This window comes from Rattus norvegicus, chromosome 5 (genome assembly GCF_036323735.1).
Source record: "Rattus norvegicus strain BN/NHsdMcwi chromosome 5, GRCr8, whole genome shotgun sequence".
In the NCBI taxonomy this organism is placed as follows: domain Eukaryota; kingdom Metazoa; phylum Chordata; class Mammalia; order Rodentia; family Muridae; genus Rattus; species Rattus norvegicus.
In genome coordinates this window covers 51,106,663-51,131,859 of record NC_086023.1, presented here as the reverse complement: position 1 = coordinate 51,131,859, position 25,197 = coordinate 51,106,663, and the positions used below count along the sequence as shown (strand labels likewise).

Genomic DNA, 25,197 nt, shown 5'->3' with positions numbered 1-25,197 from the left:
TCTTTGGACTTCTGGCTTTAGGGTTCCAGCCATTGCTGGGAATGTTGGTTCTCCTTTAGCCCTTTGAGCGGAGATGCTTCTAACAATGAAAGGGAGTGCAGGATCTCTCCCACCAGGAAAACAAAACAAAGCAGCAACCCATTGAAGGAATAAAACTTGGACGTTGTTATTGTTTGTGTACTTCCGGTCTTAAACACCACCCTTCTCTAGAATTAGACTTGATTGTGCTCTAGCTAGAGTTAAGATAAATTAGAAAAAAAGGTTGAGAAAGGACGGATTACATAACCAAGGAAAGACAAAGGACCAGAAGCAGGGCTGAGAAAACTAGAAAAAAATGTATCAGTCAAGGCTCTGCTGAGGGTGCTGAGAAAGAGAAACATCTTGGCCAGTCTTGGCAGGAATTCAGACAGTGAGAATATAGGAAGCGCAGACATTAGAGAAAATACATTACGCCAATATGAAAACACCCCTTTAGACGACATTCATAAACTATGACTATAAAATGTCCATGTTCTCTCTCCTCTTGCCCCCACCCCCACACAGTGATGTGGATCACCCCGCTCTGTGCTTATGACATTTATGAATTCCAGATCTCAGGGTTATATATCAGCCTTTGTTTGGGCAACTAAGAAAAAAGCAGAGGGTGGATTCAACCTTGAATCATTTAACCTGTTTTTTTTTTTTTTTTTCAAATAGGCTTCCCATTTTTATTTTCATAGATATTTGGAAAGATTTTTTTGAGAATAGAATGGGAGCTAAAAATTGAGAAGTGGCCATCCATTATTTACCAGGCTTATAGTAATGATTAGTAGACAGGCACTAGACAAAGTGGTCGTACATGTCTTTACTCTAGTAGAAACATGTTTTTTCGTATCGCAAGGTGACATTACATTTTAAATCCTTTTTATCAGGTACAAACTCACCTTTGCCTGATCCCTCATCCCTGGGGGAGGGGGAAAAATCTGTATTTTCAAGTAAACTTAGTGTAGTTGTGCCTCTTTTTATGGTTTTAAGCACTTTACTTTTACTATATCATTGTCTTATTATTTTATATTATTATAGTTTCAGTTTCCATTTGTTCTTTTGCAGGGGTCGGGGGAGATAATAGCTTTCATTTTATACATATTAGGTGCAAATTTGAAGACATGATAACACAAATCATATTGGCAAGGGCAAAGCATGTGTATTTATTTGGTATAATTATAAGTGACATAGGAAATAGACAGCTGAAGAAAACAGTCTAGTGTTTTTCCTTGTTTTGTTTTTGAGGATGGGTCTCACCTCACAGCTCAGGCTGACTTCCAGCTTATGATCATCTTCAGTTTCCTGTGTGCTTCTCCTAGGCCTGGTTTAATTTGAATGTTTTAAAGCCAGGAAACGTGAGGAAGAGTGTTCATTTGTGGGAAAATTCGATAGGACAAACGGAATGTGAGGACAAGGCAATAAACTGGAGAGCACACCAAGATCTGTTTGTATTTCTCTCACCTTTGGTGATGTGGGTTCTTTTCTCTGAGTGTAGGAAAGGCACCCCGTGTGTGAGTGTTATGACCTGTGTCAAGGAATGTTGGGAAGTCCTTCCTAAGTTCTGGGAGGGGAAGGTAGGGGAGGGCTAAAGAAAGTTTTCTGTTTATAGGAAAGCTTGGGAGAAACAAAAACACACTGTCATTTTAAAATATACCCAGGCTCTGTATTTTGTGATAGCAAGTCCTGAACCCTATCTGGAAACTTCTACCTTCAAAGTAACAATTCTGTCTTTAAAAGACACGGTTTGACTATGTAGCTTAGGCTGGCTTCAAATTCACAATCTTCCGTTCTCCGTGTTCAGAGTTCTAGCATGCCAGGTGTGTACCGCCATGCCCAGCTTAAAGTCAAAGCTTTTGCAACCTCCACAAAACACACCTTCACGGTTATCTGTTGAAGCCTATTCCATTTATTTTAATGATCGAACAGATGAGTTTTATTCAGAAAATGGGCTAAGGGTTTTGTAGTCCTAACAGAAAATCTTAATAGGATCAGCTTTTTTTTTTTTTTTAAAAGGACTGTGCATGTCCTCAGACTCTGACAAATGTCAGGGGTCTATAACCTAAGTCTCTAAGCCCTTAGGTTGTATGGTGCCAGTGAACTAAGACCCAGCTGACATTTAGAAATTGGTGGACTAGTGCAGATATGAATAGAATGTTAAAGCTCCAGGAACTCCAAAGACAGCATGTATGTATGTATGTATGTATGTATGTATGTATGTTTGTATGTATGTATGTATGTACATGTGAGTGTGTATGCAGTAGTTTACATGCACATGCGGGTAGCTGTATATGAAGGCAAAAGGTTAATGTCTGGTATCTACCTTGATTATTTCCTATTTTGGGCTTTTGACTGAACCTGGATCTAAACAGATTTAGCTAGTTTTGGCCTCGGGGTAAGCCTCAGGTAACCTGTGTCTGTTTCCCTGGCACATGCTATAGTCCCGGCACTATACATGGATGTTGAGAATCCAGACTCAAATGTTCATACGTAATTCTGTACATCCTCATATGTAATTCGGTACTTTACTCTTTGAGCCATCTTCCCGCCCCTATACATTTTCCCCTACTGATTTCAAGTCCATTGGAAAGACTGACAACTGTGGCTCACACTCAGATGACATCTGTGTAACTTTGGTAGGAAGCTTCCTGCGCTTGCCCGGATACCAAAGTTGCGGAAGGCATTAATAAACAGTAAATTCCTTTCAGGGGATGGGAGCACTGGGTTATGGGGAGATAAGAAACCAGAAGGCCGGGCTCCACCAATAATTAATAATGTCTCATGAGGTGGTCTACTGTTTTTGGATTCCAAATCTCCTTGTTCAATTTCTTGCTGGAGTGAATTCCAGACAAAAAAAGAACAATCTTTAATTTGGTACTTCGTCACTTCAATGTCCTGCGCTGAGGCAGTTAAGATTGCATATTCTTGTGAAAATACGTGCATTCATAATCAGTCAGATAACAGTGCTCTCCAGGGTTCCTGAGTGGGAAAGCAAGAGATCGCATATTCAGATATGTGGCTTCAAAGCCACAGCACGGTCTGAGAGGCTCCCATTCTTCATTTTCAGTCTTTATCCTTAGGATTGAAAGGAAAAACAACACTGAGGACATTTCTAATTAAATACATAATAAAATTAAGCCCATACCTACAAGGTAAGGGTTTATGGGGAGAGAGTTTTTATATTTTATGTGACCGGCTAAACTGACAGACATTTTTATACAGTGACAGCGTAAGTGGAGTATGCCTTTGATTAAGGCTTAATTGCTAATTCTTGTCTTGCCTCTTGTGCTTGTGCCCTGTCTACCATTCTCTGTGTTAAGATACTCAGAGACCATAGAGGAACTGGAGAGAAGTCACGCTGTATTGAGCATAGTCTTTCCTTCCAGGGCACTCTTCCCTTGTCTGAAACACCCCTCTACCCTGCACCTGCACTGGATTCGTTTGCCTTTCTCCAGTACAAAGCTCAGGACCTTTGCATTTCTGAACACTCCCATTTCATTTAAGAGTTTGCTTTGCTAATGCGACTGAATGCAGGAACTTAGACCACTGGGCCACCCTTCCTTTCCTCCGGAGAGACAACCTCTGCCTTGCAGTCTCACTTAGAGGCCGCAGCCTCTTTCCCCTGACTTGCTGCTGTAGGGTTTCCACAGTGGTGAATTCAGCCGGGCCTCCTTACCCTTGATGCTCCTGTTAGGGGCTTGCTTTGGAAAATTCAGGCCTGCTTCCCTCTCTCCTCTGCTTAAACATCTTCATCAGCTCAAGAGAAAGAGCGTTCCTCTGAGCAGAGTAAAATTTATGTTGTCCCGTGTCCCGGGCTCCTCTATAGCTTTATCAGTTGCTTTCTGGACATAGATATTTATGTGGGGCTCCTTGGCTCCGTGTGTGTGTGTGTGTGTGTGTGTGTGTGTGTGTGTGTGTGTGGTGTTTTGTGTGTGTGTGCTGTGTGTGTGTGTGCTGTGCGTGTGTTTTGTTTGCGTGTTGTGTGGTGTGTGGTGTGTTTTGAGTGTGTGTGTGTGTTTATGTGTGTGGTGTTTTGTGTGTGTGTGTGTTTATGTGTGTGGTGTTTTGTGTGTGTGTGGTGTTTTGTTTGTGTGTGCTGTGTGTGTGTGTGTGCTGTGTGTGTGTTTTGTTTGCATGGTGTGTGGTGTGTGGTGTGTTTTGAATGTGTGTGTGTGTTTATGTGTGTGGTGTTTTGTGTGTGTGTGTGTTTATGTGTGTGGTGTTTTGTGTGTGTGTGCTGTGTGTGTGTTTTGTTTGCGTGGTGTGTGGTGTGTGGTGTGTTTTGAGTGTGTGTGTGTGTGTGTTTATGTGTGTGGTGTTTTGTGTGTGTGTGCTGTGTGTGTGTTTTGTTTGCGTGGTGTGTGGTGTGTTTTGAGTGTGTGTGTGTGTGTGTGTGTGTGTGGTGTGGTGTGTTTTGAGTGTGTGTGTCACTGAATGCATGTGAAGCTCAGAGGACAACTTGTAGGAGCTAGGACTCTCCTTCTACCACACGGGTGCTGGGGATTGGATTCAGGGATGTCAGGTTTAGCAGCAGGTCCATCTTGCTGATTCATCTTGCCAGGCTCCACATTATTTATACATATGGGTATTTATGCCTATTTTTCCCACTTAGACAGTAAACCCCCTGAGAGTAGGGACATTTAAAAACTTTATGTCAAGATTCTGTACAATCGTGTGGTTGATTGACATAGATATATGATAACAAGCCCCATTTTCAATGTACCCCTTCAAACAAAGGACTTAAGTTCTGAACTGGGTTGCTGTAATAGCAGATGGCGAAGGACAAGGTTTTTTTCCCCTGTAATTTTTTTTTTAATTTAAGATTTTTCAGGAATCAATCCTTTGAGGTACAGGAAAAGCTATTTTAAAGATGTTTTCCAGTTCTGGATCTCATGGGGTGATATTTTCAGAGTCTTCGAACATCTCTGAATTTTATACCATGCTTTTGCTTAGAGCCCAGACAGCATGGCTGGGCAATTGCTTCTCGGACAGCATCTGCTTCTTTGCACAGATCTTCACATAGGTGCTGATAGCCCTGGAACAACACTGTCTCAGCGAACTGGCGAAGCATCTGCCTCCTTGTGGAAGTATTCACGGTGGGACACTTTGCTCCGCGAATAATTGTGTTATCCTTCAAATATTGTCTCTAATAATCCACTGCCTTGGATGCTCTCTGTGTTGGCATTTCTGATCGAATGACACTTAACAAACATTCAATAAAGACTTCTTTTCTGCGGTGGGTATTAAAGAGGATGCTGTCATATCATAGCTGAGACCTCACTATAGGAAAATCGAAGGGACAGATCACTGCTATTATCTCTCCTCCAATTAATTCTACCTTCTGAAATACTTAGGTCATTAGATTCTTTGTCTCCTTTAATCTTGAACTTACACACTCTCATTCTTCCTCCTCTTTCCGTGTATTACATTACTGAACCTCCTCATATCTAACTACGACAAACCAGGGCAGGGAAACTATTATTTTGAAATTGCCATCCTCACTGCCTGGCATCTGTCCTGGCACTGCCTGGACAGTTAACTTAGAGAACATTAGTTTGCCCAAACCGAAGCCTGTTTTAGGCAAAGCTTCTAGACGAATCATTAGATAGGGAATACAACTTCCCCACTCTCTCTGGCAAATGGATCAGAGTTAGAGGCTCTCTTTGTTTAAGGCCTTAATATATTCAACTGTGGTTTGAGGTGATGCTCTTTTAATGTTAAATGTAATTATAATACGGTAGAGGAACGGTCTATGCATGTTTCTGGGAAGACAAATGTGGGGTACTTAGCCGATTCCAGGCTTATTGTAAAGTTTATTTCTCCCTTGTGAAAATGTTGTCAGTTCTAGTAAAACATACGCATACGACCCTCTGGGGACTTTATGAGCATAAATACAGGTTAAATAGTCAGAATGCTGGTGCTTTAAAACGTAAGTGGGTATCAAGGCTTGGAAACAAAAGGATCCTCCTGGTTTCAAAGGCAGCCAGTTGTGTTCCATTATTCAGAGGTGTATCATAGAAAACACCACACTCTCTTCAAACAGAAGGGGCTCCGTCAACCGTGCTCATAATCCAAAGCAAAAAAAAAATCAGAAAAAAGCAATTATTTCCCTCTGTGATTGCTTTCACATTTTCTTCTTCTCCACAGGATCCTTTCTTGGTTTTATTTTGTTGCTTTTTGGCTCATTGTAAAAATCAAGTAACTACAATAGGATTAATTTTTAAGTTGAAAACTTGCATATCTACTGAGAAAAGTCTCTATTTTTCAAAATTGTGAATGATGTTCATGCCACCAACCTACTTTTAATGTACTAGTATTGACTGTGACATGGGCTTCAAAAATGGCATGCACTTGACTCCATTTTGTTAGTTTTGTCAATTGATGACTTCACCTTTTGGAGACTGGAGTGTAGCTCAGTGGGACAGCACTTGTCCAGTGTGCCCAAGATCTTGGGTTGATGCCTACCATTGTTTATAAAAAGCATTGAGATTAATTTAAAGATGGCCATAAATATAGTAGCATGGCAATCGAATTAGAAAAACTTTGTGTGGTGAGAAAGAGATGAGAAATTAGAGTGATTCTCCTTTGATGTATTTAATCTTTAAACATTTCTGTCATCTTCCAGAAGCTATTTCTGGCTTTACATACTATAAAATATTTAGCAGTGAACTCAGTGAAGGTGTTATTACTTCTCAGACTCAATATTGTCACTCTGTAGCACCACATTGTGATGGAGAAGGGGTGCAGCTCTGTTTCCTCTTCTCCCACCCGAAGAGTTAATATTTGTTGAGAAGCGACTGTTGACTAGGCTTGGGTAAGAACACACCTAGCTTCTTTGGGAATCTTGACTTAATAGAGCAGGGAGCCTTAGGAAGATTTAAGAAGCTCCCTCACTCTCTACTTCTGCCCCTTTCTTTCCTGACCCTAAGACTAGAAGGCAGGAGACTAGCAATCAAGGCAAGTCAGGAGAAGGTGCGCCCTGCAGAGAGCTTCTCATGCATCCGCAGCAAGAACAGACAGCATTAACAGCTTGCCACGAGCTTGTTAACGTGTGCTCTACGTATGCTGAAAATAGATCAGGGTGTGTTATTTTATCCTGAGCTGGTGGCATTTTGTAAGACTTTTAAGTTTCAGCTATAAAGCCCCCAAATATTTGTTCCCATATATTTTCCACGTATTTTCACAAACCCTGTGTTTCCTATGATCTCAGAGGCCAAATTCATTCTCCCAATTTTTATAGAACTAAGTGATTTACATCAGAGTTAGAATGGCTGCATGCTTTGTTGTTTAAGGCTAGATTCATCCGAGAATATTTATAATCACCCACGACATGAGATATAAAATGAGAAACTAGGAGTTATGATCACCGTGACTTATCAAAAGTAGAAATTAAGATTACCAGATGGTTGAGGCATTAACATTACTTTACTTGCTCTGTTAGACTTCCACCATTTTCACCCAGGAAAACGTTAAGTTGGCAATTCTATTTTTAGCCAACTGTTTAAAGATTTATTTTGTTTTTAGTTACCCATATGAGTATGTCTTCATGGGGCATGTGCTTGTGAGTGCTCATAGAGGCCAGAAGAGGAGGTCACACCCCCTGGCACTGTAGTTACAGGTGGTTCTGAGCTGCCTGACACTCGTACTGGGACCTGAACTTGGGTCTTCTGGAAGAGCACTAAGTGTCTTAACTTCTCCATCTGCACTAGCTATATTCAGACAGACAGACAGACAGACAGATTTAATTTTATGTGTATAACTGTTTGCCTGCATTCACATATGTATGTGCATACACCCACGTGTGCGTCTGGTGCCTGAAGAAGTCGGAATAAATAGGGTCAGATGCTCTGGACCTGGAGTTACAGGAGGCTGTGAATCACCATCCGGGTGCTGGGAATTATAGGTCCTCAAGACCTCCTACAAGAGCAGCCAGTGATCTTAACCACTGAGCTACCTCTCCAGCTCAAATAGCTACCATTTTTAAATTATTATGTGCCAGATATTCAGAGCACTGTATTTTTGGAACATGGTTAGCCCTTTGTGATGGTAGACTTACCATTTATAAAGATAAGGAAATGGGAACCAAAGAGGTAATATTTCTTGTCTATGAGAGAACTAGTAGATACGAGAGCTGGGATTTGGACCTCAGTACTTTTGCTTTAATGCCCAAGACTTAGCAGCTACCTTAGCCTGCCTTTCATGTCTCTAGCATTGGTGATGTCTTGGCTAGTTTAATGTCTACTGGATACCAGCTAGAGTCATTTGGGAAGAAAGAAACTCAATTGAGAAAAGCCCCCATGAGCTTGACCTGTTGGAAAGCCTGTGGTGGTGCATTTTCACTGATGGTTATTCATGAGGGAGGGCCCGACTCACTGTGGGTGGTGCCACCCCTGGGCTGGTGATCCTGGGTCCAGTAGGAAAGCAGGCTGAGCAGAACACAGGGAGCAGGGCAGTTGCTCTCTCCAGGTTCCTGCCTTATTTGAGTTTCTGCCTGTCCTTCCCTCAGTGATGAACGGTTACCTGGAAGTGTAAGCAGAAACAAACCCTTTCCTCCTCAAGCTGCTTTTGGTTATGGTGCTTTATGACAGCACTAGAAACCCTGGCTAAGATAGACGGTCCTTGAGTCAGCTCTCAGATGGTGGTGATATTTAAGGGACTGTGCAAAGCACAAAGGTTTGCAATGGGGTTGTGCAGTAAACAACAACTCTTTGGTATCAGAGATCAGAAGCTGAAGACACTACAGTTGTGGACAACCATTTATGTGCCTTACATACGGAGCTATGAGAGTAGGGCAATGATCAAGTCGTGATTGAAAGGGAACACGTGGGTGTAGTAGCATCCTCTACCTGAGTGAGGAGTAGGGTAGGGGACGCCGTTTGCTGAACACAGATCCGACCTGCGTATGATCTACACGTAACCATGGCTCCAGCTTTTTTTTTTTTAAAGTAAAATAATTCATCAGATGCACAGAAAATAAAGGGATGGAAGGAGTTATGGCTCTCAGGGAAGGACAGACGGAGAGAGTTTATGATTAATGCCCTGAGGCTAGGCATAGTTTTTCAACCCTGGCTACTGCTGAACTGCTGGCGATCTGAGCAGAAGCCCGCTAGGCTAGAGCTATGCTGAGAAATCACAGAAACTCCCTTGATGTCCAGCTGTCTGCCGCTTTGGGGAATTACCAGACTAACGATCTCGTGAGACACTTCCAAATGCTGTCATGTATGAATTGTGTTGATACTTTCGATAGTTTTTCATCCTTAACTTTGTGTATGTGTGTGTGTGTGTGTGTGTGTGTGTGTTCATGTATCTGTGTGTGTGTGTGTGTGTGTGTCCATATGTAGAAGTCACAGGGCAACTGGCTGGAGTTGGTTATTTCCTTTCATAACATGGGTCTGCGAAGGTTGTCAGGATTGGTGACAAGTGCCCCTACCCAAGAAGCCATTTTGGTGCATCCTGCATCCTGCATATACTTAAAAGTCCTTTCAAGCATTGCACCTAAGTTTTTCTTTAACAACAGAAGAGGACACTCTTCACTGATAATTTACTCATTGGATCCCAGCTGCATTCTGTTCATTAAACCTGTCCAGCCTGACAATGTTGGTAAACTTTATCTAGGACCTCTGTAACTAAATCATGGTACCATGAGGAGCTGATAGGAAGGGATTGGTTCCAGCCTTCAAAGCACGAGGGTAGGAACACAGAGCAAACTGAAGAAATGATCGGTACATTAAGACAACTCAAACGGCCAGGACCTAGAGAGATTTCTTACTGTAATTCTCAGTTGTAACTAAGAAGTACTTTTCAGTATATATTTTATCTTATATTTTTTCTATCATGTATTTTGGATTAAAATAATAGAATCAAAAAGAAAAACACAATGAATTTAGAGAGTGAATATCCTATAATTTTGGAGTAAGTGCAAAATGTGTATTTATTTTCCGTAAGTGTTAATTTTATTTTAAATTTGAAATTAGCTAATTTCCTTGCCTCTTCACTTGGGTCATCTTCCATGCCTTTGCTCAAGGTCACTTTGCTTTCACTAATAAATTGGAATTCGGCTTCCCTGTCCTTCAGCCTGAGTTTCTTTTAGTGTTTTTGTATTTTGTTAACATTAAGATGGCAGAGGTACCTGTACTGTAATAAGTACGTAGCAAGTATAGCTCACATAGCAGTGAAACCAATGCTAAATGATAAAGGCGAGATTTAATAAAGAAGAAACTTGTTTCCTAATAAAAGAGCACACTTGCGTGATGCACACAAAAAGCAGCCAGCTGCAAAAATAGTTCTAAATCCTTACCTTGTTTCACGAATTTTTGATAGATCAGTTCACCTCAATGACAGAACCTCCAAATACATAACAGGGGAAATACTGTGTCTTCTGAGGCAGGGGCAAGGTTGGGCGTCTTTGATTGTCGTTTCCACCAAATCAGGACTTGAAGGTCCCTCTTGACTGGCATACTGTCTCATTTTGGTGAGAAGCACGTTACTCAAGCCCTCACAGTGGCGGCACGAAGCGGACCATCTTTAAGTATGATATGTTCTCTTTCTGGTTTTGGCTTTAATTCTACTCTTCTAGACACACGGTGAATTCATTTTCTGTGTTTTCCAGTCACGACAAAATTCCTGTTGGAAATACATCACATCATAAAAGGATAACCTTTCTGAGAACCACTTACACATTTACCTCAAAGTCCTGCCCCATCCCAGTAGTCAATTGCTTTTAATTTTTTTTAACACCTTTAATTTGCTGGCATTACACACAGTAAAGCCCAAATAAAGGGCATGAACACAGAGGGAGGACTGTGCATGCACTTGCCCAGCTGCTTGCTGTGCTGTGTATTTATATTTCTCAGACATGGTGAAGACAGATATTCATTTCAGGTTAGGGAAGCAAGTGTGAAGGAAGAACCAGAATTGCCTATTCTTGAAATAACATTTTCCCTGGATTAAATGTTTAACATACACTTCCAGAATAGGTGCGTTTCGCCATCAGCATATGCAAGATATAACCATCAGTACAAAGAGTCGGTGCTTTTTAACGTTGGCAAGTAGCCCTTAAATCTGTTTGGCAAAAGTCTGTTTGCTGTACTCCATTTGAATTTTTCCTGTCCTACGAAACAAACCCAGTGCCTGTCCTTTGTTAGTTATTAGACGGCATCTGTTCTAACCTCACAGGTACAGGGGTCAAGCCAAAGAAGTTACTTTTAAACGGAAATATTCCTGGAGATTAATATTGACACTTGTTTTGCGGCTCTCGTTACGTTTTCCTTTTAACCATTAGAGGGCACATTCGTTCAAGAGAAATTACACACGAAGCAGAGAAATAAGACAGGAATAGGCTCAGAAGAGGTAGAATTCTTATTTTTAATTTAGCGAAGCTTATTTTCATGCATTTCGTCGGCATTTGCACTGTAAGTTATCAGGATTCCTGATAACTTCGAAAATGAATCCTAAGTGTATATAGTTTCATGTAAAAAAAAAATAGCTCTTTCGTGTTTAGTGGCAGGGGCTGCTCCTAGGTGGAGAGCCATGCTGGCCTGGTTGAATTCGACCAGAGGTTGACTGTGATGTGACAAGGGAGGACACAATAAATCACAGCATTTGAAGACCATCCTGAGTTCAAAGGTGCGCATGATTAGGTTATTATGGAGCAAGGGAATGCGGGTCCTCAGACTTACAGTCAGTTAAAACAAACAAACAAACCGGCACCTACGTGTGAATGGAGGAGTTCAGTAACCTAGCTGTGGCTGCAAGTATTTATAACCTTTAAAATCTGGTACAAATTACAGAGAGGACAATAGATGGCCCCAGAGTGAACACAGCCTTTATTTCACCAGAAAGCCTTGACTGAGGTCATAAACTGTGAGAGGGCAGGCAGCTCAAGTGGCTTATGAATGACTGCCCCATCTCAGAATGAGTTCATTTGTTTTCTGTCCTCGGCAAACTCTTATTATTTCTAATGTTCAATTCTTTGCTCTAAAGGCTGCAGGTTCTTAATCTGTAAAAGCTGAAATGGATACTAGCTAGTGTTCAACAATAATACTTTCACTGTGTCGCGTCAAAGGAAACCTTCCAGTGATTAATTCACTAATTTATTTAATAAAATTTATTGAGCACCCACCAAGTTTCACATTCTGAACTGAGTTCTAGGAAATGAAGACAAATATATTATTCTTGGCTTGAGAATACACTTTTTATTGCCGTGTGATTTATAGAGGGATAAATCAGCAAATAACAGTAGTATACAATAACTTTATATATTAGTGGAGAACAGGAAGGAGATTTATCAAACCTATTAGAAAAATATCTCACATATTTTTAAGGGAACTGAGAGGCTAGGAAAAGGATTATTATATACCATCTTCGTCTTCGACCGCAAAACTGCCCTCTTCTTTTTCTTTGGGAGTCAATTATATAATAAATTTGGTAATTAGTAGCATAAAACATGGTAATTATGTAATTAAAACCAAAATATTTACTTGCTATAGCAGATACTTTTCTGCATCTTAATTCTGCTCCTTTCAGGCTAATAATGCTCTATAGGAATTTCCGTGTGACTTTTACATCTGGAGGTAGCGAATGAGTGTGTGCAAAGGGAGCTCAGAATTAGGCTTCAATTATGATCTGAATGATGATTTGAGTCTGAGCATGAGTTGTCAACAGACTGTGAGCTGGGAGGAAGAGATAAGGACCGTGGTAGGATACAAAGTGTATCTGCGTCACTTACTTTTAAGCATCTTTTGTTTAAAAAGAAGTAATTAACGGTAGGAATTAATTGGTTCAGATCCTTGATTTTAGAGTCATCGCTTGTTTGGAAAGAGGAAGCCTGTTCAAAATTACTACAAAACATGCAACAGCAGCAACCTTTCAGGAGAAGGTGGGAAACCGAATTGAAAAGCCGGCATTTGAAGGGTTTGCTTATCACCCTAATTGATAGCAGATGAGACTGAACAAGGAAAGTCAGAATAAAGAGACAGATGCGGCCAGATGTCACAGGGAGGTGTGAGCCCCTCCAAGGGCGATGCTATTAGGTTTTAGGGTCAGCCTGGTCAGAATTCACTGTCACAAATCAGTCATGAAGTCAACACATATACATACAGTACTAAAATGGTTTAAGGTATCCATAAAACTAAAAGGAAAAAAAATGTAGCCTGGGCATATTACAAGATAGAGCTCACACAGTCCGGGATTGTAAGAAAAATAATATATATAAGGATGGCAAAAAATCAGAAAGGTTGTCCAGCACAGGCTATCAGGGTTAGTTTTAGGCACTAGGAGTAGGGAGATTTTCATTTTCTTCAATCTGAGTGAATTCAATCTGAGTGTATAACAAAGGATATATTTGTATCCACTCAACATGGTATTTATCAGAAAACCTTTCATATTACCTTAGAAGATACAATGTATTCTTGCTGACACTTAATTGACTCCGACATATATTTATTCCCATTTATTCGTGTTTTCTGCTGTTATGTTTACACATTCCCTGAGTGCATTGATGTTCGGCAAGATATAACACAGTCAGTAATCAGTTTATCTCATGAGGGGAACTGGTGGGTTTAGAGACAGAAGCACAGACTGATTGAACAATGGATCCGAACTTAGCTTTGCACTTACAGAAGTGAGTCTTTAAGTTAATGTGAAGGATTATGGACAGGATGTGATCTGGCCATATAAAAAGGAGGAAAGGAATGCAGATTAGAGTCCATCCGGAGTGTGCAACGGCCGTGAAGACTGAGAGACTGTTGGTACTGCCTGGTCAGCCTGGCAGAACAGAAGGTGTGGCTTCGTTAGAAGAAGAGAGTAGAAACTCGCACAGCATCCTGGCTCTGTCTCCTTAGAAGGCTGTGTTCCAGTGAGGAGAGAGCTTGGCCTGTTGATCTGCTTAAGGGGGTTTTAGTTCCCTATTTTCATTTAAGAGACTAGCCTTTGGCAGAGGCAGTCTGGGGCTCAGACATCACATCAGCGGCAGCAGCTCAACCGCACTTAGAAAAATTGAATGAGGTGGGTGGATTTTGGTGGCGATTTCCCATTGCTAGGAAGGGCAAAAACGCCTCTAAACTGATCACTTGTAAAAACCCGGAAAAAAAAAAACAAACCAAAAACCCCACACTCACGTACAGATATATGTGTATCATAAGCTCTCTGTGGCATCTCTATTCTGGGTCAAAGAGGGTCAAGCTGTAAAAGAAAAAAGATTGCTTTCCTGGTCAGGATTAGCAGTTAAACAAAGGCAAGCCTTCACTAGGTGTCACGAAGACATGCCATGAAATCAAAGTTAATGGAGGAGATCGTGCTCCTGGTAAGTCAGTGAGTTTCTGTCTCCATTTTCTGATTAAACCAAATACGTTAATAGGGGCTTTGTTTTCTTATTTATTTGCCGTTTTATAGATGTTCTTCATTCGGACATGTGGAAAACAGCTTTAATTACTTGTGAATGATTAATTTACCATTACAATTTTACTAATGGTAAGTAATTAATCAGTCTTTCTATTTTACTTGGAGGGTTGGTTCCCAATCTCTGACTCTGATTTTTTTTCTCTCCAAACCCAAATGAAAGTTTGTAAAGGAACCCTATTTTCAAATTATTCCTTCACCTGACAAAAGGAGCTTCTTGAGACAGAACGGTTTCTGATCAACAGTGAGACCGGACTTCCTGTGGCTCACGCTGATGTGTTCTACTTCAAATTATGCTGCAGAGTTTGGTGCATTCTATTGATCTTCTAGCATTGTTCTCAGTGATTTAGAAGTTAACTGTGCAGTGATCTTATGAGAGTGTGCTGGAGCCTCAAGTTAGCCCACAGTCCTCCGTGCAGCCCGTGGGCAGAGATCTTAGAAGTCCAGGTCACCGCACGCAGCACGCGGGAGAATGGCGTGCACCCACTCCAACGGCCAGCTCCTTCAGTTCCGCCTCCAAAGCTCTTCGTTCTGGAGCCTGCAGCTCACATCATAAATGCCTCTTCCCTCGTAAAGAGCTGAGAAGGGAATTATGCAGCGTGCGCTTACCTGAGAAACTAAAGATCATTAATTAGGAAGGTGCTGCTGGGTAACAGGAAATGTTTCATTAGAAAGGTTTCAAATCTAAGAAAGTAATTAATTTCTCTTTGGAAGGTGATCACGTTCTCTCTTCTGGTGCCCTTCACCACTGCAATTGAATGGTTCCAGGCGCCGCGGAGGGAATTCAACTCCTCTCTCATTAGCCCTCCTAATGTCTCCCTCTTTTCTGTTCCTTTTTTTTTTTCATCTCTCATTTTGGCACGAGTGGTGCCTTCTAGGGATTTTTGCGGAGGGACGATATTTTAGTGAGAAGAAGTTAAGGAATGTTTTAAAAACGTCCTTCCTTTCTCGGTCTGTATTTTTCTCTCACCTCTCATCCATTTCCCTCCTTTTGAGTCTGTCCCCCCTTTTTTGAGAGCAGTTAAGGCAACACTTAACCTTAATTAATTACTGTAACCTTCAAAGTAGTGGAATTATAGATGTGAACGGCCACTCCTGAAGTAAGTAATGCTGTTTCCCTAATGTGCATCTACTATCCAGAGGCCTTCGAAAACAAAAAAAACAAAAGAAACAACCAACAACCGAAAACTCCATTTGTTAAAAGGAGTGTTTTTTTAATCTTGTTAAAAGGACACACATTAGGAGAATTAGACGCAACGCATGTGACCAATATATCTACGTCTATATGTCTGTGCACCAACACTTGTACGGATGAAAGAGAGCTTCCACTCTTACAAAACTAGTTAAATTCCAATCAAAGTAAGAGAAACAGGCTGGGGAGATGGACAGCTCAGCAGTTAAGATCATTCTCAGCACCCACGTGGTAGCTCCAATTACCCATAACTCCAATTCCAGGGAATTTAAAGCTCTCTTCTGGCCTCTGCCAGGCACTCTGCAGGCACAGTGGTGCACAGACCTACATACATGTAGGCAAAACATCCATACATAAAATAAAATAATTCTAAAAATTACTAAAGACGAGAAAGGATATAGTTACACACTTTAGGAAGAAATTCAAGATGGATGTTAATAATAAGATAGATCAGTACTTGATAAGATTTCCAGAGGCTGTGTCATAGTCAATGGTGATTGACTATGAGTATGGACTTACGAATTCATATTTCTGTCAGCGAGTTAAGGTTCAGATTGCATTTGCTTTCATGTTCAAATTGCTCCAGATTGTCTCTTCAAGAATGTGTGTGTGTGTTTCTGTTTTACCTCTTTTATTTTTGACACTTCCATACCTGTAGATAGTCTCTCGTGATCACATCCACATGGCTACACCCTCTCTTATCCCCTCCCACCTCTTCGACCTCTGTGTATTTTCTCTTGTTCAGGTAGAATCTGTGTTCATAATTTTCACAACCACATCACACTCAGAAAACATCATGGCGTAGTTCTCTTCTCTGTCCTCTGGCTCTTACGCTGTTTCTGTGGCTACTTCCGTGCTGTTTCTTGGACTTTGGTGGGGGTGACGTTCTATTTAGGGCTGGGTTCACAAAAGTCACATATCCACAGCATTTTGACTAATTGCGAGCCTCTTCATTAAGCTTCTCCTAAGCAAAAGAAGCTTCTCCTTCTGCAGAAGAAGCTTGTCTATGGGTATGAGCATCAAGTCACAGAAGTTTTGAGTTCACGTCCATTTTGCAGAACAGTACTAGATAGCACCCCTTGTGGCCGTGACTTCCACAGCCATAGGCTTCTGACCATGTTTACACTACCTGGCATGTATTCCTTCCAGTGTGGGCTTCCTATCCAATCAGAATGCCGTTGCCTGTTCACATAGCAGTCTTGCTGCTATCACACGAGTGGGCATATCTTGCCTGGCAGGTTGACACTGTAGCCAGTACACAGGGTGGGTAAAACAGTTGATGGGTCTTCTCTCCCAGCAGTGCGCTGGCATCGTTAAGTCTGCCTCACACGTGGAGTCAGTATTGCTACAAAAACCACTGTCTCACTTAGCTGAGAATGGAATTTAGAAATGAAAACAGCTATTGTGTTAGGTAGTTTCCTTTGCTGTGATTAAACACCACGACCAAGATCACTTTTAGAAGGAAATGTTTCTTTGGGCTTAGAGTCCCAGAGGTATGCACGTCATAGCAGGGAGTCAGGGCAACAAGCAGCGGGCATGGCTGCCAGAGAAGAACACTGAGGGCTCACATCTTCAAACTCAAGCATAAAACAAAAGTGATTAACCTCTCAAAGCCCACCTCCAGTGACATACATGCTCCAACAGGGAAACACCTCCCTATGTGCCTCTAACAGCAGCAGCATCTGGGACCAAGTGTTCAAACATATACATCTGTGGGGACGTCTTGTTCTAAATGTGATGAGGCTCCTTTGGGAAAACCTGTGTGCATGTGCATGACCATATGTATGATAGGTACACACACACACACACACACACACACACACACACACACACACAATCATGAGCTCACGGCGATACCTTTCGTTCTAATCCACATTTACAAAGCACTGTATACTCCGTCCTCCATTACCGATCTGCAGGTTTCTTTTCTGCAGTGAGCCCTCTGGTTGCTGGCAGTGCCAACGCATCCGTCCAATTTGCTCCTCCCTTCAGAGTGCATAACACAGTTTCACGTGCCTTTATCACTATAAAGCAAACCCATGATGACAAGTCCGAGATTTATTTGCAATTCTGGAATTCCTTAGCTAGTACTTAAAAGTAGCTTTTGTTGATTCTTTATTTCTTCCACAGAGTGCATGTAGTTTACTTAAAATATAGTTTGGCTTACTTGTTTCTGTTTGTTCTTAGTCATGGATCTTGTGTCTCCTTCAATTTTGTTGACTTTGAACTTTTAAAATTAGAATATCACTGAAAATGTGAATATATATACATATCTATTCATAGATATGTATATATATGCACACATATACACATATATACATATATGCACACACATATATACACAAATACACATGTATATACACATACATATATACACACATACACATATATACACACACATACACACATACATATATACACACATATATGCACACACATATATACACATACATATATACATACACACTATATGCATACACATATGTATACACACATATATCACACACATATATTTACATGCACATACATATATGTAAAACACACACATATGTACATGCATGCATATACACATATTCACACATATATTATACATGCATATATGCATGCACGTATGTATATATACACATGCAAGTATATACACATATATACATACACATATGTATATATACACACATGCAAGTACATATACACACACATAAACATATGTACACACACATATATACACATATGTATATATACACACATGCAAGTACATATATACACACATAAACATATATCACACACATATATTTACATCACAGATATATAAACATACACATATATATATGCATGTATATACACATATATATTCCACACATATATACATACACACATATAATACACTTTCATATATGTATGTATGTATATAGATGGCTTTGTCTTTTGCTCTGCTCATTTCTCGCTATTCCTGTTGCTTCTACTTTGTAGCTGGCTGAGTTTTCCTTTTTAGATTTTAAAAAGAGCTGTTTCTTTTTTAATTAGCAAGTAACAGGTCCATTTGTTGGCATTTCCATACAAAATTTACTTCTGTTCATCCTTTTTCTTCACTTGAAGTGAAATTGAAGTTTTTCAAGTGGTTACATAAATTTAAAGTCTTTTTCTTGGTGCATTCACTGACTGTCATGACTACTGCTAACTTTTCTACAAGATATGTATTCGTTAAAAGTTTTATTTTTATATCAGATATTATTTGTAATATATGGTACAGATTTCCATCCCAATTTGTCATTCGTCCTTTGATTTTGCTTGTGGTGTATATGCTATGAATAAATCAATTTTTCATGTTGAAATACAGGTCAAGCATCTATCATCTGAAAACGTGAAATCTGAAGCATTTGAAACATTTTGATCAGTATGTTACCACAAGTATCATAGCTAACCATACACAAGAATCACGGCAGAAAACATGAAGTACTGAATAAAAATTACATTCAGGATGCATTATTGCACGCATATGAAACATAGATGCATTTTGTATTCAAGATCTATCCTAGCTTGATTTCTGTTGCTGCAATAAAATATTCTTCAAAAAGCAACTTATGGAAGAAAGGGGATTATTTGGTCTACAGTTCCAGGTAGTAGCCTTCCATGGCAGGCAGGCTGTGGTTTCAGTTACTTGAACAGTAACATCCACAGAGAAGAGGAGAGACAATGAATGCTCACTTACTTGTGCTCACCTGAGTTTCTCTATTCACATGGCTCAAGACCCAGGCCTTGGGAATGGTGCTGCCCACAGTGGGCTCACTCTTCCCACATCCATTAATTTAATTAAGACAATTCCCCACAGGCCAACTCAATGTAGATAACCCCTTATTGATTGAGACTTTCTTCCTTAGGTGATTCTAGATTGTGTCAAGTTCATAATTAATCTAACCATCACAGAGTTCTGACCTGAAGATATCTCATTGTGAATGGATGTTTTACCAAAATGACACAGCTTCTGTTTAAAATCTTTTACCTATTGGAAGACACAGTGGTCAATTACGGTATGGTCTCAATGGCCATGTGGTCTTGAAGTGGTTATAGTCATTCAAGCATACTTAGGTCACATACAAACAAGAAGTTGATCAAGTATTCTGGGGGAGCACATACCAGCAAGGTCATATAGAGACTATGCTTGGGTTCAGAGTTGAAACGTAGGTTCACTGTCTAGCAATGATCATTGTGAGTTAGAAGGATGTGGGGAAAAGAGTATACCATTTAGAGTCGTCAGTTATAGGGACTGACAGAAAACCAGATAGGCTATTTGGACAATTCCATACGTTCCTATTGGATGGAAGTTTGCAGAAGGAAAATTGAATGGAAAATTAGAGGCCGTGCTCTGTTGGAAGGATTACATCATAGCTCACATACAGCATTAGACATGGGGAACGGAAGAGCGTAGAGTTCAAAAAAGAGAGGCCTCCCGAGCTTGGTTTGGAAAATTTACACACAGTCCACAATCTGGCCATTGTGAGTTCACATACATTAATTAGAAAGTGCACGTTGGAACAGAATTGTCTGTGCTCCCACAGACGTACTTTAGCTCTTAACTGAAGGGGAAATAGTTATTGCAACTTCAGATCAAGTCTAAGTTTGAAAACAGATGCCATGAATCTGTGAAGAAAGCAGCCACAAAGACGCCATAAAGAACTTGGCTAAGTCCCTGGGTAGTAGTTAGGTGAGCTTTGAAATCTGAATGCCTTTTTGGACTCCACAATTTATTTCTGTTAGGTTTCACAAGAACAGAAACTTACCTGCCATGCACCATCTCTCCCAAAACCTGTGTAAACAAACACTTACCTGTCTTTGCAATTATTGTTGATAATTTTCATATTTTATGAAGTGTCTTGAAGCATTTTAATTATTACGACAAGCATCTTGCAGAAATACTCTATGATTCTATGAAAATTTCCGTTGGACTTTCTCCATTTTTTTTTTTGGGCTATCTTATATGAGAACTTTTTTTTTTTTTTTTTTGCTGCCTTCAGAAAGCTTAGTCTCAGACAGTCCAGCCTACACTCAGAATTTAAATTTACACTCTCATGGGTGTAAGACAGGGTACTAAAGAGAATCATGATTCAGATGCTGTGTTCTCTAAGGTCGAGCGAGTGTCTAGACTCCCGAGAGCCGGATGTCAGCAGGTTTTAGCACAGCTATTCTCAGTGTAGCAAGCATGGTGAAAGGCCACATCAAGGACTGAAAAAGAGGTGGGAAAGCTGTCCCCTAAGACACAGGAGACCTAGAGAATGTGAAGTGTGGCAGAGACCTCGTGGTTCCCATCTGTTCACAAAAGCCTTGGGTGAACTTTTTTTTTTTTTTTTTTTTGGATGGTTTCCGCTCTCCGTTCCGTCTCGTGATACGTTCTTACTCTTCAGTGCATTTGCTACATGCGTTGTATAGCTGAGAGCACACTGCTTCTCCAAGTTCTGGGTACAATTGTACAGCTCACATGTGGCGTTGATAACGTCCTCGTGTGGCTAATGCTTCCCAGCTTACGAGGTATTTCACACACATCATTATATCTGATCCTTGTGAGAAAAGGCTGTGATGCAGCTAAGAAGATTTGAATTTCCCAGCAGGTGACTGATTTTCCACCCTGAGTCCACACAGCTTGCATGTTAGAGACGGAACCTGTTCTTCTCACCCAAAGTCCAGAGAGGTTTCTATTAGTCTTTAATTTGTATTACCAGTGGTTAACAATGACTTTAATATGTGACTTTGGTGAAAGAATACACATTAAGATGTAAGGAGATTGCACTTCATGCAAGATGAAAATGAGGACTGAGGATCCCCTTCCGTTGCTGTTCTGATTTAATTATAGTGTGGTAGGATTTGATAAGTGAAGCTGTTTATTATATACTTAGCCAGAAAATCACCTCCCTCCCTCCCTCTCTCCCTCTCTCCCTCTCTCCTTCCCTCCCTGACCTTTTACCTTCCTCCTCTCCCTCTCTTTGCTGAGCATCGAATCTAGATCCTCATTAAATCTGTAATCTGAGGTCTTTCCTTTTGAGATCCTGGAAAAAAAAATACCCTGTTTCTGTTTTCAAATGGTATGTGCGTTTGTGTGAACGCGCACGCGTGTGAGCACTTGCGTATGCGTTTTTGCGAGTATTTGTTTTTGTGCATGTGTATGTGCATGTGCACGTATGTGTGTGTGTTTCTTTGTGCATGTGTATGTGTGTATTTGTGTTTGTGCACGTGTATGTGCATGTGTGTATTTGTGTTTGTGTATGTGTATGTGCATGTGCACGTGTGTGTGTTTGTGCATGTGTATGTGTATATTTGTGTTTGCGCATGTATGTGCATGTGTGTGTATGTGATTCTCCGTGTGTGTAGCTTCTGCATGTATGAGTCTGCTAGTTTCTCTGAACAGTCTTTTCCAGTGCTGTAACTCTTCTCATCCTTTCATTACTCAGTGTTTATGTTTGTCTGACCTAGATCCATTTCTTCAGTAGAGGCTAGTGTGTAATTTTTTTTTTCCTTTTTCTTTTTTTTGGAGCTGGGGACCGAACCCAGGGCCTTGCGCTTCCTAGGCAAGCGCTCTACCACTGAGCTAAATCCCCAACCCCAATGTGTAATTTTTACTGATAGCTTCGGAAGGGGACAGGGAATATTCTTGAATGATTTCTGACTGCTGGCTAGTCATAATCACCGACAGCCAAAACAGTCAGTTGCCAGGTATGGCTGTTTGGGGGAGAAAAAATAGAAATTGGAAAAAAGAACTGTATCTCTGCAGGTGTGATCCACGATGGAATTTTATGATGAAGTGAACCAAGCGTACTTTATATTGTCTGCAATGCCATCAGCATGGCTGAGGCTTCCTTCTCGTTATTCACGTTTATTTAGCTCAGAGCAAATAAAAACCAGACCGAAATATTGGATTATATGTAGATTTTGCAGTTGTATTTGACTCCTTTGCTGCTGCTTTAAGAGTTCTGCCTTGATTTGTGCTCCTCGGGTCTCTGCAGCGCCGCTGTCTCAAAGGCCTGTCTTGGTCAGCATTTCCCATCGACAGCAAACGAGGGAAGTTCCGCACGTTGCCACCATTTTTCTAGCTTCAAAGATTTTAAAAACAGGACTTTAGCCATTAGTAAACAGCATACATAGAGGCAGATTACCAACAAAGAAGAAACTGAAGTTCTCTGCGGCATGTTGCTGACCTTCTCCTGGGTTTTCCCATCTCCCGCTACAGTGAATGAGGTGGGAGAGTATGAGGAGGAGAGGGTGAGGTGGTCACTAGCACGCAGCACTCCATTGTTCTCTGATTCTGACTAGGATGTACAACACAGCTTCCGCCTCCGTCACTTCCTGCTGGGACGAACGAGAACTCTGTATTAGGCACTATTCTGTTGCTGTGATAGACTTGTCTGACTGAAGAAACTTAAGGAGAAAAGATTTATTTTGGCTTACAGTTTCAGAGGGCTCCAGTTTATCTGGAAGATGTGGAAGCAAGGAACAGGAAGTGGGGCTGGCAGCCAGGAAGTAGAGATCACATTTCACCGGTGCAAAGGAAAGAAAGGATGGAGGGAGGGGGGAGAAGGAGGGAGGGGAGACAGAGAGAGGGAGGGAGGGACACGGGAGGGGAGAACAGAGAGAGGGAGGGAGGGAGAGAGGGGGAGGAAGAGAGGAAAGGGGAGGGAGAGGGAGGGGGAAACAGAGGGAGAGAAGGAAGTAGGGAAGGAGGAGCAGGGAAGGAGGAAGAAGGATAGGGAGAAGGAGAGGGAGAAGGAGAGGGGGAGGGGAGGGGAAGGGAGAAGGAGAGGGAGAAGGAACAGGGCCAAACTATAAAACTTGAAAGCCTTCAACTGGAGGTCAACATGTAGAAGAATGCAGATCGATCCATGCTTATCACTGTGTACAAAGCTTAAGTCCAAGTGGATCAAGGACCTCCACATCAAACCAGATACACTCAAACTAATAGAAGAAAAACTAGGGCAGCATCTCGAACACATGGGCACTGGAAAAAATTTCCTGAACAAAACACCAATGGCTTATGCTCTAAGATCAAGAATCGACAAATGGGATCTCATAAAACTGCAAAGCTTCTGTAAGGCAAAGGACACTGTGGTTAGGACAAAACGGCAAGCAACAGATTGGGAAAAGATCTTTACCAATCCTACAACAGATAGAGGCCTTATATCCAAAATATACAAAGAACTCAAGAAGTTAGACCGCAGGGAGACAAATAACCCGATTAAAAAATGGGGTTCAGAGCTAAACAAACAATTCACAGCTGAGGAATGCCGAATGGCTGAGAAACACCTAAAGAAATGTTCAACATCTTTAGTCATAAGGGAAATGCAAATCAAAACAACCCTGAGATTTCATCTCACGCCAGTGAGAATAGCTAAGATCAAAAACTCGGGTGACAGCAAATGCTGGCGAGGATGCGGAGAAAGAGGAACACTCCTCCATTGTTGGTGGGGTTGCAGACTGGTACAACCATTCTGGAAATCAATCTGGAGGTTCCTCAGAAAATTGGACATTGAACTGCCTGAGGATCCAGCTATACCTCTCTTGGGCATATACCCAAAAGATGCTCCAACATATAAAAAAGACACTTGCTCTACTATGTTCATAGCAGCCTTATTTATAATAGCCAGAAGCTGGAAAGAACCCAGATGCCCTTCAACAGAGGAATGGATACAGAAAATATGGTACATCTACACAATGGAATATTACTCAGCTATCAAAAACAATGACTTTATGAAATTCGTAGGCAAATGGTTGGAACTGGAAAATATCATCCTGAGTGAGCTAACCCAATCACAGAAAGACATACATGGTATGCACTCATTGATAAGTGGCTATTAGCCCAAATGCTTGAATTACCCTAGATGCCTAGAACAAATGAAACTCAAGACGGATGATCAAAATGTGAATGCTTCACTCCTTCTTTAAAAGGGGAACAAGAATACCCTTGGCAGGGAATAGAGAGACAAAGATTAAAACAGAGACTGAAGGAACACCCATTCAGAGCCTGCCCTACATGTGGCCCATACATATACAGCCACCCAATTAGACAAGATGGATGAAGCAAAGAAGTGCAGGCCGACAGGAGCCGGATGTAGATCGCTCCTGAGAGACACAGCCAGAACACAGCAAATACAGAGGCGAATGCCAGCAGCAAAGCACTGAACTGAGAATAGGACCCCCGTTGAAGGAATCAGAGAAAGAACTGGAAGACCTTGAAGGGGCTTGAGACCCCATATGTACAACAATGCCAAGCAACCAGAGCTTCCAGGGACTAAGCCACTACCTAAAGACTATACATGGACTGACCCTGGACTCTGACCTCATAGGTAGCAATGAATATCCTAGTAAGAGCACCAGTGAAGGGGAAGTCCTGGGTCCTGCTAAGACTGAACCCCCAGTGAACTAGACTGTTGGGGGGAGGGCGGCAATGGGGGGAGGGTGGGGAGGGGAACACCCATAAGGAAGGGGAGGGAGGAGGGGGGTGTTTGCCCGGAAACCGGGAAAGGGAATAACACTCAAAATGTATATAAGAAATACTCAAGTTAATAAAAAAAACAAAAAACAAAAAACTTGAAAGCCTGTTCCCAGTC

General features: G+C 41.2%; 1 long non-coding RNA gene across 1 annotated transcript; it reads right to left on the bottom strand.

The window, feature by feature from the left end:
* Positions 1–1,158: 1,158 nt before the first annotated feature.
* On the bottom strand, positions 1,159–22,916 carry LOC108350944 (uncharacterized). Its single transcript, XR_005504684.2, has 5 exons — positions 22,792–22,916; positions 20,432–22,686; positions 10,319–10,644; positions 8,395–8,541; positions 1,159–3,096 (listed from the first exon to the last, which is right to left on the bottom strand). It is a non-coding gene; the product is annotated as an uncharacterized LOC108350944 (long non-coding RNA).
* Between the last annotated feature and the right edge of the window lie 2,281 nt (positions 22,917–25,197).